Source organism: Cervus canadensis, chromosome 28, assembly GCF_019320065.1.
Source record: "Cervus canadensis isolate Bull #8, Minnesota chromosome 28, ASM1932006v1, whole genome shotgun sequence".
Lineage (NCBI taxonomy): Eukaryota > Metazoa > Chordata > Mammalia > Artiodactyla > Cervidae > Cervus > Cervus canadensis.
Genome location: NC_057413.1, coordinates 46431293 through 46448893, shown reverse-complemented (window position 1 = coordinate 46448893; position 17601 = coordinate 46431293).

Below are 17601 nucleotides of genomic sequence, written 5' to 3'. Positions count from 1 at the left end.
GAACAATAATATTATCAACTCGATGGATAATGATGTAACATATAAATTGTTCAGAACAATGCCTAACACCTAGTAAGCACTCAGTAAATGTTAGTGCGATTTAAGTGGTGGGATTAGGGACCACTTTTACCTTTTTAGAGAAGACTTTAATATATTTTTCCCCATAAAAATTATTTGAATGTAGCTTTTAAAAGATTTTACAAATGCTAAATACATTTTATACAGCTATTCATGTTAATAAGCATAACTTCCCTTTAAAGCTGGGCCCCACCTAAATGTGGCAGCTGATGCTGGGGAAAATTGCATGTGGTTTGAAGTTATGATGTTTCAACTACACAAGACGTATTCCAAATAAATGTTGATATCATTTGCTGTATGTCATCTACTTAGTAAGCATGGTTAAATCTTGATTCTTATAATTTCAATACTAGGTCTTTACAAATTATCTATTTTTTCTAAATTGAGATTTTTAAAATTCTAAAAGAAATTTTTTTTGGAAACAAGCAAATTTTATAGCACCTAATCTGTCTTTAGGACTAGTTTTGCTTTCTATGCTAATCTAGCCCCTTTCTAATCTAATCTAATCTAATCTCATCTACCTCTACTGTTTCTACTTTAACTCCAGGGTTCTGGCAGATGTCTCAAAATAGAGAGTAGATTTAAAAGCATCTCATGGCTGGATAATGTTAGAAAGGGCTGATCTACATGCACACTGGTGTCAAGATTTATTTCCTTGTTGATCCCTGATTGCCCAACAGGGAAGGCCCTGTGACCTAGCTCAGGCCAAAACGTTACAGGCAAACAGTGCCACCATGTGGGGTCCAGTTGGTGCTAGAGGTGGGAATCAGCCCCTCTGTGGGGGAACTTTCCTTTCTTTTCGGGAAGGCTGCAGTTCTCTAATAATTCTCTTTTATTTTTAAGGCATTATGCATCTGACTAAGGCAAGGCCACTCTTCAGCTGGCAGAGATCTGTGGTCAAAGCCTGGTCTTATTTCTACCTTGACAGGCATCCTGACTTCTCAACTCGATCTTAGACCAGAAGTCTAAAGTTGCGTTTCTGAATGAGATGGCCAGATACGCCTCAGGCTTTCTCAGATGACTCATTTGAAGGCCTCCTTTCACTCCCCAAACCCAGGTGTTCACAGTCTAGAATTTGACATCTACAGATTTACAGCATCAACATCACCTCCACACCGAGCAACAAAGAGGCACTGCCTCTTGTTTACTGCACCCTCCTAGCACCTGTCGTGGTGCTTGTCACATGGGGGTAGTGATTAGTCACTAAATTGTGTCTGATTCTTGCAACCCCATGAACTGTAGCTCGCCAGGCACCTCTGTCCACAGGATTCTCCAGGCAAGAATACTGGAGTGGGTTACCATTTCCTTCTTCAGGGGATCTTCCCGACCCAGGGGTCAAACCCAGGTCTTCTGCACTGCAGACAGATTCTTTACTGACTGAACTACCAGGGAAGCCCTGGCACATAGTAGGTGCTTGAAAAATATTTGTGGAATAAATGAATGTGCCCCCGAGAAGAATGCTCCAGGCTCTTCTGTTCCCTTCTATAGGAAGGAAAGGAACGTCAAGAAGGAGAGGGCATTTGTAGGTCAAGTTCCCTGCCATGAAAAATGGCTTTTACACAAAATGGTTGAATTATCAATCATTCTGGGGCTTCCCCAGTGGCTCAGCAGTAAAGAATCCACCTACAATGCAGGAGACATGGGTTCGATTCCTGGATTAGGAAGATCCCCTGGAGGAGGAAATGGCAACTCACTCCAGTATCCTTGCCTGGAAAATCCCATTTACAGAGGAGCCTGGTGGGCCACAGTCCAAGGGGTCACAGATGAGTCAGATACAACTTAGTGACTAAACCACAAAAACAACATCAACCATTTTAACAAGGTTCTTTACAAAGAGGTGGTCAAGGATAAGGGAAGGGGTCGTGATGCATTGAAAGACAGGGAGCTGTTAACACCCCCAGACTTGAAAGAACAGGGAGAGGAAATTGTGTTATTGGAACTGAGTGAGCACCAGAGCCACAGAAGGGGGACCACCAGTGGGAGCTGTTGCTACAGAGGAAAACAGACCCTGTTCAAACCACAGAACACATGGAGGGAGTAGGGGAAAGTAAAGACCCTAACTTATTTCTTCTCTTGACCTCCAAACTCCGGCCAATATCTTCCTTTGACTTAACCCAGGAGTGGGCTGGTGGGCTGGGATCCTGGGTGACACAGTCCAGAGGGGTCAGTCTCCTAGGAACAGCGCAGGTCTCAACAGAAAGAACATGGGTTGGTGGAGAAGGCAGGGGGGAAGAATGACAGGCTCAGTGGTCAAGGATGTCAAAGGCAGCAGAAAAGCCAAGAAGGGGAGGACTGGGACGAGGCCACTGTGACTTGTAGGGGTCAGAGTCAAAGAAGCAGTTGAAAAGCATGAACAGCAAAGCCGTCTCTAAATTTTTTAAAAAATAAAATATATATACAAGATAATAAAAGGGCAGCAACTGAAGAGGAAGCAGAGACAAATGAGGGCCTTTTGGGACAGTTGAGACTGTGTCCATGTGACCATGGAGGAAAAAGCCCTAGGGGTGGGAGGCCGGTAGAGTTTGAAGATACTGGAAGAGACAGGACATAGATGAGAAAGCAGGTTCCTGGGGATTGGCAAGGGCAGAGAGAGAGAGAGAGAGAGAAAGAAAGAGAGAGAGGTAATCTTGGAAAAGGAAAATGGAAATGGAAATCTGGGAGGGACATAGACAGGAAGAAGAAAGCAAGAATTTAGAGAAAAATATATTGAAGAGGGAGGAAAATAATGGCAGCTACTTTTTGAGCACTTCACAATCGATCATATACATTTACATACCCAGATATTGAAGCTGCTGGAGAGTTAGAAAACCTGCCCAATAGCTAGTAAATAATAGAGCAGGACCTACTCACTGTAAGAAGCAGACCCTGTATGCTTAACCTCTAGTCTGTAGTTTCAGTTTCTGTCCCACCCAGGCTTCTAGTTCCCACACTCTGCCCCACGTTCAGGCTAGGCATCTTCCTCCACCCCTGCCAGATCTGGTCCAGTTCTGATCCAATCAGGCAGCTAGTAAGATTCTCAGCACCTAAGATGCCTTTCACCAGGCTCAGTGCAAATGGGTCTTTGCCTCTAAGCTCCTGTGTTCTCAACCAGATCTTCCCTTTGACCTGATGTCCTGCATCACTATGGCCCCTGGACAGAGGTTGAGATCCTTAGCTCAGCAATATGAGATCTTAATAATGGGAGAATTGCCTCAGTCAGAAGTGGCAGGGAGTGACAATGTAAATATTAATACAAAGAGATGGGTGGGAGCAGGCCAAGTCTGAGGGATCAGATGTGAGAGTTTGAGGCTGGAAGGAAGCAGTATGGACCCAAGAAGGCGAGATCAAATAAAAGCAGAACAAGACCAAAAAGGGAAGTGTTAAGTGGCTGCTTATCAGTCAGTGATGTTTATAGGCTCTAATGTCAGTGGCTGGTGGTCCCAGTCAAGAGTGGAGTGGGTACCACCAATCGCTTTCTCAAGCTCACTTCTCAGGCAGGGCTGGGAGGGGATTTCCCAGGCTGGGTTACTGGTATGCCTGGATAGAATTTGAGTTTTCCAGGTTTGAGAGGCCTGTTTCCCAGCCAGTTGTTGGCAACCACACCCTTCCCCAGCCTAGGACGGGTGCTGGCCATGGTCCTGACTGGACTCTGGTGCTTCTCTGGCTGCCCAGGTTGGTAAGAGTGGTGACAGGAGAGTAACAGAGAATCTGAAAAAGGGTGAGGATGTTCACACATGATGGTCCTGATTTATTCCTAGGGAAAGAGAGGGAGTAGAAGCAGTGTTTGAAGACACTGATGATTTAGGAGACCTGCTATAAGCAGTTTACTAGAAAACCTCCATGTATTTTGTTTTGTTTTTAAATTTTTAAAAATTTATTTATTTTAATTGGAGGCTAATTACTTTACAATATTGTAGTGGTTTTGCCATACATTGACATGAATCAGCCATGGGTGTACATGTGTTCCCCATCCTGAACCTCCCTCCCACCTCCCTCCCCATCCCATCCCTCTGGGTCATCCCAGTTCACCAGCCCTGAGCACCCTGTCTCATGCATTGAACCTGGACTGGTGATCTGTTTCACATATGATAATAAACATGTTTCAGTGCTATTCTCTCAAATCATCCCACCTTTGCCTTCTCCCACAGAGTCCAAAAGACTTTTCTATACATCTGTGTCTCTTTTGCTGTCTCACATGTAGGGTTATCATTACCATCTTTCTAAATTCCATATATATGCATTAGTATACTGTATTGGTGTCTGTCTTTCTGGCTTATTTAACTCTGTATAATAGGCTCCAGTTTCATCCACCTCATTAGAACTGATTCAAATATATTCTTTTTAATGGCTGAGTAATATTCCATTGTGTATATGTACCACAGCTTTCTTATCCATTCGTCTGCTGATGGGCATCTAGGTTGCATCCATGTCCTGGCTATTGTAAACAGTGCAGTGATGAACATTGGGGTACACGTGTCTCTTTCAATTCTGGTTTCTTCAGTGTGTATGCCAAGCAGTGGGATTGCTGGGTCATATGGCAGTTCTATTGCCAGTTTTTTAAGGAATCTCTACACTGTTCTCCATAGTGGCTGTACTACTTTGCATTCCCACCAACAGTGTAAGAGGGTTCCTTTTTCTCCACACCCTCTCCAGCATTTATTGTTTGTAGACTTTTGGATAGCAGCCATTCTGACCAGTGTGAGATGGTACCTCATTGTGGTTTTGATTTGCATTTCTCTGATAATGAGTGATGTTGAGCATCTTTTCATGTGTTTGTTAGCCATCTGTATGTCTTCTTTGAAGAAATATCTGTTTAGTTCTTTGGCCTATTTTTTGATTGGGTCATTTATTTTTCTGGAATTCAGCTGCAGGAGTTGCTTGTACATTTTGGAGATTAATTCTTTGTCAGTTGCTTCATTTGCTATTATTTTCTCCCATTCTGAAGGCTGTCTTTTCACCTTGCTTATATTTTCCTTCGTTGTGCAAAAGCTTTTAAGTTTAATTAGGTCCCATTTGTTTATTTTTGCTTTTATTTCCATTACTCTGGGAGGTGGGTCATAGAGGATCCTGCTGTGATTTATGTCAGAGAGTGTTTTGCCTATGTTTTCCTCTAGGAGTTTTATAGTTTCTGGTCTTATGTTTAGATCTTTAAGCCATTTTGAGTTTATTTTTGTGCATGGTGTTAGAAAGTGTTCTAGTTTCATTCGTTTACAAGTGGTTGACCAGTTTTCCTGGCACCACTTGTTAAAGAGATTGTCTTTTTTCCATTGTATATTCTTCCCTCCTTTGTCAAAGATAAGGTGTCCATAGGTGTGTAGATTTATCTCTGGGCTTTCTATTTTGTTCCATTGATCTATATTTCTGTCTTTGTGCCAGTACCATACTTTCTTGATGACTGTGGCTTTGTAGTATAGCCTGAAGTCAGGCAGGTTGATTCCTCCAGTTCCATTCTTCTTTCTCAAGATTGCTTTGGCTATTTGAGATTTTTTGTCTTTCCATACAAATTGTGAAATGATTTGTTCTAGTTCTGTGAAAAATACCATTGGTAGCTTGATAGGGATTGCATTGAATCTATAGATTGTTTTGGATAGTATACTCATTTTCACTATATTGATTCTCCCAATCCAAGAACATGGTATATTTCTCCATCTATTTGTGTCCTCTTTGATTTCTTTCATGAGTGTTTTATAGTTTTCTATATATAAGTCTTTTGTTTCTTTAGGTAGATATATTCCCAAGTAATTTATTCTTTTCGTTGCAATGGTGAATGGAATTGTTTCCTTAATTTCACTTTTTGTTTTCTCATTGTTAGTGTATAGGAATGCAAGGGATTTCTGTGTGTTAATTTTATATCCTGTAACTTTAATATATTCACTGATTAGCTCTAGTAATTTTCTGGTGAAATCTTTAGGGTTTTCTATGTAGAGGATCATGTCATCTGCAAACAGTGAGAGTTCTACTTTTTCTTTTCCAATCTGGATTCCTTTTATTTCTTTTTCTGCTCTGATTGCTGTGGCCAACACTTCCAAAACTATGTTGAATAGTAGTGGTGAGAGTGGGCACCCTTGTCTTGTTCCTGACTTTAGGGGAAATGCTTTCAATTTTTCACCATTGCAGATAATATTTGCTGTGGGTTTGTCATATATAGCTTTTATTGTGTTGAGGTATGTTTCTCCTATTCCTGCTTTCTGGAGGGTTTTTATCATAAATGGATGTTGAATTTTGTCAAAGGCTTTTTCTGCATCTATTTAGAAAATCATATTGTTTTTATCTTTCAATTTGTTAATGTGGTGTATTACATTGATTGATTTGCAGATATTGAAGAATCCTTGCATCCCTAGGATAAAGCCCATTTGGTCATGATGTATGATCTTTTTAATATGTTGTTGGATTATGTTTGCTAGAATTTTGTTAAGGATTTTTGCATCTATGTTCATCAGTGATATTGGCCTGTAGTTTTCTTTTTTTGTGGCATCTTTGTCTGGTTTTGGTATTAGGGTGATGGTGGCCTCATAGAATGAGTTTGGAAGTTTACCTTTTTCTGCAATTTTCTGGAAGATTTTGAGTAGGATAGGTGTTAGCTCTTCTCTAAATTTTTGGTAGAATTCAGCTGTGAAGCCATCTGGTCTTGGGCTTTTGTTTGCTGGAAGATTTCTGATTACAGTTTTGATTTCCATGCTTATGATGGGTCTGTTAAGATTTTCTATTTCTTCCTGGTTCAGTTTTGGAGAGTTATATTTTTCTAAGAATTTGCCCATATCTTCCAAGTTGTCCAGTTTATTGGCATATAGTTGCTGATAGTAGTCTCTTATGATCCTTTGCATTTCTGTGTTGTCTGTTGTGATTTCTCCATTTTCATTTCTAATTTTGTTGATTTGATTCTTCTCCCTTTGTTTCTTGATGAGTCTGGTTAATGGTTTGTCAATTTTATTTATCTTCTCAAAGAACCAATTTTAGCTTTGTTGAGTTTTGCTATGGTCTCTTTTGTTCCTTTTGCATTTATTTCTGCCCTACTTTTAAAGATTTCTTTCCTTCTGCTAACCCTGGGCTTCTTCATTTCTTCCTTTTTTAGTTGCTTTAGGTGCAGAGTTAGGTTATTTATTTGACTTTTTTCTTATTTCTTGAGGTGAGCCTGTATTGCTATGAACCTTCCCCTTAGCACTGATTTTACAGTGTTCCATAAGTTTTGGGTTGTTGTGTTTTCATTTTCACTCATTTCTATGCATATTTTGATTTCTTTTTTGATTTCTTCTGTAATTTGTTGGTTATTCAGAAGCGTGTTTTTCAGCCTCCATATGTTTAATAGTTTTTCTCCTGTAACTGACATCTAATCTCACTGCATTGTGGTCAGAAAAGATGCTTGGGATGATTTCAATTTTTTCAAATTTACCAAGGCTAGATTTATGGCCCAGGATGTGACCTATCCTGGAGAATCTTTCATTTGCACTTGAGAAAAAGGTGAAATTCATTGTTTTGGGGTGAAATGTCCTATAGATATAAATCAGGTCTAACTGGTCCATTGTATCATTTAAAGTTTGTGTTTCCTTGTTAATTTTCTGTTTAGTTGATCCATCCATAGGTGTGAGTGGGGTATTAAAAAGTCTCCCGCTATTATTGTGTTATTGTTAATTTCCCCTTTCATACTTGTTAGCATTTGCCTTATATATTGTGGTGCTCCTATGTTGGGTGCATATATATTTATAATTGTTATATCTTCTTCTTGGATTGATCCTTTGATCATTACGTAGTGTTCGTCTTTGTCTCTTTTCACAGCCTTTATTTTAAAGTCTATTTTATCTGATATGAGTATTGCTACTCCCGCTTTCTTTTGGTCTTCATTTGCATGGAATATCTTTTTCCAGCCCTTCACTTTCAGTCTGTATGTGTCCCTTGTTTTGAGGTGGGTCTCTTTTAGACAACATATATAGGGGTCTTGTTTTTGTATCCATTCAGCCAGTCTTTGTCTTTTGGTTGGGGCATTCAACCCATTTACATTTAAGTTAATTATTGATAAGTATGAGATGGCTGGATGGCATCACCAACTCGATGGACATGAGTTTGAGTAAACTCCAGGAGTTGTTGATGGACAGGCAGGCCTGGCATGCTGCAATTCATGGGGTCACAAAGAGTCGGACATGACTGAGTGACTGAACTGAACTGAACTGAACTGAACTGAACTGATGATCCTGTTGCCATCTACTTTGTTGTTTGGGGTTTGAGTTTATACACTCTTTCTGTGTTTCCTGTTTAGAGAAGATCCTTTAGCATTTGTTGAAGAGCTGGTTTGGTGGTACTGAATTCTCTGAGCTTTTGCTTGTCTGTAAAGCTTTTGATTTCTCCTTCATATTTGAATGAGATCCTTGCTGGGTACAGTAATCTGGGTTGTAGGTTTTTCTCTTTCATCACTTTAAGTATGTCCTGTCATTCCCTTCTGGCCTGAAGAGTTTCTATTGAAAGATCAGTTGTTATCCTTATGGGAATCCCCTTATGTGTTATTTGTTATTTTTCCCTTGCTACTTTTAATATTTGTTCTTTGTGTTTGACCTTTGTTAATTTGATTAATATGTGTCTTGGGGTGTTTCGCTCTGGATTTATCCTGTTTGGGACTCTCTGGGTTTCTTGGATTTGGGTGACTATTTCCTTCCCCATTTTAGGGAAGTTTTCAACTATTATCTCAAGTATTTTCTCATGGCCTTTCTTTTTGTCTTCTTCTTCTGGGACTCCTGTGATTCGAATGTTGGGGCATTTAACATTGTTCCAGAGGTCTCTGAGGTTGTCCTCATTTCTTTTAATTCTTTATTCTTTTTTTCTCTCTGCTTCATTTATTTCTACCATTCTATCTTCTACCTCACTTATCCTATCTTCTGTCTCCATTATTCTACTGTTGGTTCCCTCCAGAGTGTTTTTGATCTCATTTATTGCATTATTCATTATTGATTGATTTTTTTTTTTACTTACTCTACAGATCTTTTATTCAATCCACCCACATGTTGCAAACCAAGACCTGAGCCTATTCATAACCCTGTCTCTACATCCCATACAACTGTGTACAGCACTCCTGTTATCTTCCCAATTCTAGGAAAACCTCCCTTCTTCAATTTTAATTAATGAAGACAACTCACTCCTACTCAACTCCATCAAAGCTCTATTAGCTGGAAGCATTTTCAACCCATTTCTTATCTCTGACAATATTCCAGCAACAGCAGTCCCACAAATAACTGGGCCTCATTACTTGAAGGTAACTGCTCCTTGCCGCCGCCCGCCCCCCCAGCCCCGCCCGCTCCCCATAATCATATCAGGCTTGAGTCTAGCACTGGCAGTCAACCTAATACGCAAAATCTGAAATTATCCCTCAAATGTCTTTGGAATTCTCCAGTCTCTTAGGATATTTTCCTACTATTATATATCACTTTTCACCACGCTTGTCAGCAATCCAAAAGTTAGCATTATCCCCACTGGGTTTCATATCACTGGAAAACATGCAACCAAAACCCACTTCTTTAATTCAAAGAAAATTGCAAACACTAGTATCAGACCAAAGGGGCTCCCCAGGTGGCTCAGTGGTAAAAAATCCGCCTGCCAATGAAGGAGATGCAAGAAAAGGGGGATCCATCCCCGAGTTGGAACATCCCCACGATTAGGAAATGGCAACCCACTCCAGTATTCTTGCCTGGGAAATCCCATGGATTGAGGAGCCTGGCCGGCTACACTCCATGGGATCCCAAAGAGTCAGACAAGACTGACCACAGAGAAGATTTCTATTTCTCTTTGAGTCTAGTGCTCATACCAGTAAGTAGCAGCACTGAAAATAATTTACTAAAATGAAGGGCCGTTGTAGTCGATTTAGTACCCTGGTCATATAAACCAGAAAGGGACAGTAATATGGCTCCCTAACACTGAGAAAAAATTCCAGCTCCACCAGCAGTCCCAAAGCTGAAATTATAAACTAGTTCCTGCTCTCCCTCCTCCAGCTTGTGTCTGATAGCAGGCGCAAGCACAGCGGCAGCTGCTGGACGCCATGTCTGCCGGTCGGTTGGTGGTTCTCTGAAAGTCGGTGCCGTGGAACTTCCCACCATGGCTGAGTTAGATCCGTTCGGCGTCCCCGCTGGCGGTCCCGCCCTGGGGAACGGAGTGGCCGGCGAAGAGGACCCTGCTGCGGCCTTCTTAGCGCAACAGGAGAGGGAGATTGCGGGCATCGAGAACGACGAGGCCTTCGCCATCCTGGATGGCGGCGCCCCCGGACCCCATCCTTACGGCGAGCCGCAGGGGGTTCCAGATGCTGTTGATGGCGTGATGAATGGAGAATACTCATGATTCCCACGGCGACCGCACCTACCAAGAGTCGGCTTCGGAATTTGCTGTAAACTCGCCTGCGTCGTGTAGAGACCTGATTGATTTTTTTTAAATTTCTTCTAGGTCCTTGTTAAATATTTCTTGCATCTTCTCAGTCCTTGTCTCCAGGCTATTTATCTGTAACTCCATTTTGTTTTCAAGATTTTGGATCATTTTTACTATCATTACTCTGAATTCTTTTTCAGTTAGACTCCCTATCTCCTCTTTTGTTTGGTTTGGTAGGCATTTATTATGTTCCTTTACCTGCTGAGTATTTCTCTGCCTTTTCATCTTGTTTATATTGTTTGGGGTGGCCTTTCTGTATTCTGGCAGTTTGTGGTTCCTCTTTATAGTGGAGGTTCCTCGCTGTGGGTGGGATTGTATGGGTGGCTTGTCAAGGCTTCCTGGTTAGGGAAGCTTGCATCGGTGTTCTGGTGGGTGGAGCTGGATTTCTTCTCTCTGGAGTGCAATGGAAGTGTCCAGTAGTGAGTTTTGAGATGTCTATGGGTTTGGTGTGACTTTGGGCAGCCTGTATATTGAAGCTCAGGGCTATGTTCCTGCATTGCTGGAGAATTTGCGTGGTATGTCTTGCTCTGGAATTTGTTGGCTCTTGGGTGGTGCTTGGTTTCACTGTAGGTATGGAGGCTTTTGGATGAGCTCTTATCGATTAATGTTCCCTGGAGTCAGGAGTTCTCTGGTGTTCTCAGGTTTTGGACTTAACCCTCCTGCTTCTGGTTTTCAGTCTTATTCTTACAGTAGCCTCAAGACTTCTCCATCTATACAGCATCAATGATAAAACATCTAGGTTAATGATGAAAAGCTTCTCCACAGTGAGGGACACCTGGAGAGGTTCATAGAGTTACATGGAGAAGAGAAGAGGGGGGAGGGAGATAGAGGTGACCAGGAGGAGAAGAGGGGGAACCAAAAGGGGAGAGAGCAAGCTAGCCAGTAATCAATTCCCTATGTGCTCTCCACAGTCTGGACCCCTCAGAGAGGTTCACGGAGTTACACAGAGAAGAGAAGAGGGAGGAAGGAGACAGAAGTGACCAGGAGGAGAAAAGGGGGAATCAAAAGGAGAGAGACAGATCCAGCCAGTAATCAGTTCCTTAAGTGTTCTCCACAAAGAGATTCACAGAGTTGGGTAGAGAAGAGAAGGGGTAGGGAGGAGATAGAGGCGACCTAGTGGAGAAAAATGAGCGTCAAAAGGGGGAGAGAGCAATCAAGCCAGTAATCACACTCCCAAGTAAAAATGGGTGCTGAAGATTGGTTTCCTAAAGGTACAAAATTGACAACAAATACCAAAAAGCAAAGATTAAAAATCTAGAGTAGAGGTTAGACTCTCAAAAATACAATATTAAAAAAAAAAACAAAGTCACAAAAATTACAAAATATATATATGAAGTTTGCTTTAAAAATAGGGTCTTTTTTTTTGCAAGGTAATAGTACGTTATAAAAATGAAAATTAAAGGAGTAATAGAGGACTTAAAAATTTAAAAAAAATTTAAAATTGTAATTGTAAAAATGTATCTAGGAGTTTTTTTTTCTGGAGCTGTTGCGGGCAGTGTGGGGTCAGTTCAGTTTCACATAGTTCCTTGATCCAGCTTATACTTCTCAAGATCTATGGGCCCCTTCTAATGTAGTCGGTGCTAACTACAGGGTTTTAATCTGTTGCACCTGTCAGTTCCACAGCATTTCCCTCTGTTTATTTCAGCTTCTTCTGTTTGCTGGTCTCTTCAGTGTCTAATTTCTGCCCTGACACAAGGGGGCGAAGGTGGTCACTTATTCAGGCTCATTGTTCAGTTGGGCTGTGGGGAGGGAGGAGCACTGGCGTGTGTGGGGAGTGCTCCCAGTGTCTCGGCCACACTAGGTTTGCCCCCACTCACGGCGTGTGTGCTTTCACGGTCTACACTTCTCAGGCTCTAGGTTGCTCTGCCGGGGAACTGTCTGAGGCCAGCCCTGGGTTGCGTGCACTTCCCAGGTCTAAGCCGCTCAGGTTCAGTTTCTCGGGTACTCCACAAAGGCGCAGTCTCGGCTGGGCCTGCGTTTTGTGCCCATTCCAGGTCCAAGCAGCTCTGGTGACCTGGTGCTTGGTAAGCGCAGTCTCCCCAGGTGGGGGGTGAGTCTTATCACCCCCCCGCCTGGTCCCAGCCGCTCAGTTTCCTGGGTGGCAGCGGGCGCGCCCGTCTCAGGTGTGCCGTGTGTCTCTTCTGGGGAGCTGATCTCTGGCTGCAACACTCCCAGCGGATGTCAACCGTCCAGAATCCCAAGAAGTCCTGGTTAGCGACTGGGAGCCTGCTTGCAGTTTGGTAGAGGATGCCTCTCTGGAGCTGAGTTTGCCGCTTTCCAGCTCTGGCTGCACCCTGCCTGCTTCCAAGTCTCCGGCAGGGGATGGGCCGGTCCGCAGCCGGCTAGCTCTCCTCTGGTATTCGCTCAGTCCTTTGTTCTGTGAGCGGGCCTGGCAGCGCCTTAGGTAAGGGCTCTTCGCAGGATAGTTCTCTCTCTCTCTCTCTTTTCTCTCTTTCTCCGGCTATCCCACAGTTTGGGTTGCTGTCTCACGTTAGTTCCCTCAGATTGCCCTCAGGGCATTCAGTCCTGGTCCTTACCCTAAGCATTGCAGCCGGCGCCTCTCTGTTCAGCTCCCCTTGCTGGTAGTGGATGTGAGCGCTGGGAGTTGCTGTTAGGCACGTAATCTGTCAGTTTTATTTATTTATTTTTCCTCCCAGTTATGTTGCCCTCTGAGATTCCAAAACTCCCCACAGACCCGCAAGTGAGACTGTTTCCTGGTGTTTGGAAACTTCTCCTCTTTTAAAACTCCCTTCCCGGGATGGATCTCTGCCCCTACCTCTTTTGTCTCTCTTTTTATCTTTTATCTTTTGTCCTACCTCCTTTTGAAGACAATGGGCTGCCTTTCTGGGTGTCTGATGTCCTCTGCCAGCATTCAGAAGTTGTTTTGTGGAATTTGCTCAGCGTTCAAATGTTCTTTCGACGAATTTGTGGGGGAGAAAGTGGTCTCCCCATCCTATTCCTCCACCATCTTAGGACCGCCCCCCATCTCCATGCATTTTGAAAACGATGGCCCAGCAGCTGTGAAGTCTCAGTCAAAGTTAGACATCAGTTCCCCCAAGTCATGCTTCTGGTTCTAGGGCTTCTCTCAGCAATGTCACCATTGTATCCAGGAACCCTGAGTCTTCAAAAGACCTGAGTTCTCCAGCACAAACATGTCAAGTGAATAAATGCATGCATGCAATCACTGTTGCAAAAGTTCTAGGACCCACAACAGATTTCCCAACCTGGGGATCCAACAAAAGGACTGAGGACCCCCAGTGAAATGGACTCTTGGAGGGCACAAGCAAAACCTTGTGTGTACCAGGACCCAGGAGAAAGGAGCAATGACCCCACAACAGGCTGAGCCAGACTTGCCTGTGAGGGCCCGGGAGTCTCCAGCAGAGGCATGGGTCAAACAGTGGCCTGCCACGGGATCAGGGTCACTGACTACAACAGTGCTGGGAGCTGAAGCATGTTCGCATGATTCCTTTTGAAGGAGGTCACCATTACCTCCATTAAGGCCAAACTACAGGGAGGGAACACAGTTCCACCCATCAGCAGAAAATTGGATTAAAGATGTATTGAGTATGGCCTTGACCACCGGAGCAAGACCCAGTTTTACCCACAGCCAGTCCCTCCTACCAGGAAGCTTCCACAAACCTCTTATTCTCATCCTTCAGAGGGCAGACAGAATGAAAACCACAATCACAGAAAACTAAGCAAACTGATAACATGGACGACAACCTTGTCTAACTCAGTGAAACTATGAGCTGTGCTGTGTAGGGCCACCCAGGACGGATGGGTCATGGTGGAGAGTTCAGACAAAACGTGGTCCACTGGAGAAGGGAATGCCAAACCACTTCATCATTCTTGCCTTGAGAGCCCCATGAACAGTATGAAAAGGCAAAAAGATAGGACACTGAAAGACTAACTCCCCAGGTCAATAGGTGCCCAATACGGCTACTGGAGAAGAGTGGTGAAATAGCCCCAGAAAGAATGAAGAGGCTGAGCCAAAGCAGAAACGACACCCAGCTGTGGATGTGTCCGCTGGTGAAAGTAAAGTCTGAGGCTGTAAAGAACAATATTGCCTAGGAACCTGGAATGTTAGGTCCATGAATCAAGGTAAATTGGAAGTGGTCAAACAGGAGATGGCAAGAGTAAACATTGACATTTTAGGAATCAGTGAACTAAAATGGACCAGAAGGGGTGAATTTAATTCAGATGACCATTATATCTACTACCGTGGGCAAGAGTCTCTTAGAAGAAATGGAGTAGCCCTCATAGTCAACACAAGAGTCTGAAATGCAGTACTTGGGTGCAATCTAAAAAATGACAGAATGATCTCTGTTCATTTCCCAGGCAAACCATTCAATGTCACAGTAATTCAAGTCTATCCCCCCAACCACTAATGCCAAAGAAGCTGAAGTTGACTGGTTCTGTGAAGACCTACAAGACCTTCTAGAACTAACACCCAAAAAAGATGTCCTTTTGATCATAGGCGACTGGAATGCAAAAGTAGGAAGTCAAGAGATACCTGAAGTAACAGGCAAGTTTGGCATTGGAGTACAAAATGAAGCAGGGGAAAGGCTAACAGAGTTTTGCCAAGAGAATGAACTGGTCATAGCAAATACACTTTTCCGACAACCCAAGAGATGACTCAACACATGGAAATCACCAGAAGGTCAATACTGAAATCACGTTGATTATATTCTTTGCAGCAGAAGATGGAGAAGCTCTATACAGTCAGCAAAAACAAGACCAGGAGCTGACTATGGCTCAGATCGTGAACTTCTTATCGCAAAATTCAGACTTAAATTGAAGAAAGTAGGGAAAACCACTAGTCAATTCAGGTATGATCTAAATCAAATCCCTTATGATTACATAGTGGAAGTAACAAATAAAGTCAAGGTATTAGATCTGATAGAGTGCCTGAAGAACTATGGACAGAGGTTCATGACATTGTACAGGAGGTGGTGATCAAAACCATCCCCAAGAAAAAGAAATGCAAAAAGGCAAAATGGCTGTCTGAGGAGGCCTTACAAATAACTGACAAAAGAAGAGAAGCCAGAGGCAAGGGAGAAAAGGAAAGATACACCCATCTGAATGCAGGGTTCCAAGAATAGGAGAGTTAAGAAAGCCTTCCTAAGTAAACAATGCAAAGAAATAGAGGAAAACAATAGAATGGGAAAGACTCTTCAAGTCTTCAAAGTCTCTTCAAGAAAATTAGATACCAAGGGAACATTTCACGCAAAGATGGGAACAATAAAGGACAGAAATCGTATGGACCTAACAGAAGCAGAAGATATTAAGAAGAGGTGGCAAAAATAGACAGAAGAACTATACAAAAAAGATCCTCATGACCCAGATAACCACAATGGTGTGATCACTCACCTAGAGCCAGACATCTTGGAGTGGGAAGTCAAAAGGGCCTTAGGAAGCATCACTACAAACAAAGCTAGTGGAACTGATGGAATTCCAGCTGAGTTATGTCAAATCCTAAAAGATGATACTGTTAAAGTGCTGCACACAATATGTTAACAAATACGGAAAATTCAGCAGTGGCCACAGGACTGGAAAAGGTCAGTTTTCATTCCAATCCCAAAGAAGGGCAATGCCAAAGAATGTTCAAACTACTGCACAATTGCACTCATTTCACACGCTAGTAAAGTAATGCTCAAAATTCCCGATGCCAGGCTTCAACAGTATGTGAACTGAGAACTTGCAGATGTACAAGCTGGATTTAGAAAAGGCAGAAGAATCAGAGATCAAATTGCCAACATCAATTGGATCATAGAAAAAGCAAGGGAATTCCAGAAAAACATCTACTTCTGCTTCATTGACTATGCTAAAGCCTTTGACTGTGTGGATCACAACAAACTGTGGAAAATTCTTAAAGAGTTGGGAATAACAGCCACATTACCTGCCTCCAGAGAAACCTGTATGCAGGTCAAGAAGCAACAGTTAGAACTGGACATGGAACAATGAACTGGTTCCAAATTGGGAAGGGAGTATGTCAAGGCTGTCTATGTCATCCTGCTTATTTAACTTCTATGCAGAGTACATCATGTGAAATGTCGGGCTGGATGAAGTACAAGCTGGAATTAAGATTGCCAGGAGAAATATTAATAACCTCAGATATGCAGATGATAACACCCTTATGGCAGAAAACGAAGAGGAACTGAAGAGCCTCTTGATGAAAATTAAAGAGGAGAGTAAAAAAGCTGGCTTAAAATTCAACATTCAGAAAACTAAGGTCATAGCATCTGGTCCTATCACTTCATGGCAAATAGATGGGGGAACAATGGAAGCAGTGAGAGACTTTATTTTCTTAGGCTCCAAAATCACTGCAGATGGTGACTGCAGCCATGAAATTAAAAGATGTTTGCTCCTTGGAAGAAAAGCTATGACAAATCTAGACAGTGTATTAAAAAGCAGAGACATCACTTTGCCAACAAAAGTTCATCTAGTCAAAACTATGATTTTTCCAGTAGTTGTATGGATGTGAGAGTTGAACCATAAAGAAAGCTGAGCATCAAAGTATTGATGCTTTTGAACTGTGGTGGTGGAGAAGACTCTTGAGAGTCCCTTGGACTGCAAGGAGATCAAACCAGTCAATTCTAAAGGAAATCAATCCTGAATACTCATTGGAAGGACTGATGCTGAAGCTGAAACTCCAATATTTTGGCCACCTGATGTGAAGAGCTGAATCATTAGAAAAGATTCTGATGCTGGGAAAGACTGAAGGCAGGAGGAGAAGGGGATGACAGGATAACATGGTGGATGGCATCAGTGACTCAATGAACATGAGTTTGAGCAAGGTTCAGGAGATGGTGAAGGACAGAGAAGCCTGGTGTGCTGTAGTCCGTGGGGTCACAAAGAGTCAGACATGACTGAGCAACTGAATAACAACAATAATCAGAGAATGATGGCATTCAGATAGAATGATGTATTAGAGGGGGAGAGATCTGTGCCCAAGTGTGAGGTTGCAGCTATCTTGGAATGCAGATTTAGCAAATGGAAGGAAGGATTCTGTGCTTGCAAGTGGGGTCGTGTAGAATGTTCCTGTGCTCAGATATGAGAATCGGGGGATTGAACTACAAATCAGCACAAGCTTGGAGAAGAGAGTTTGCACATGCTGTGAATTCATACACATGACTTGGCAAAGAT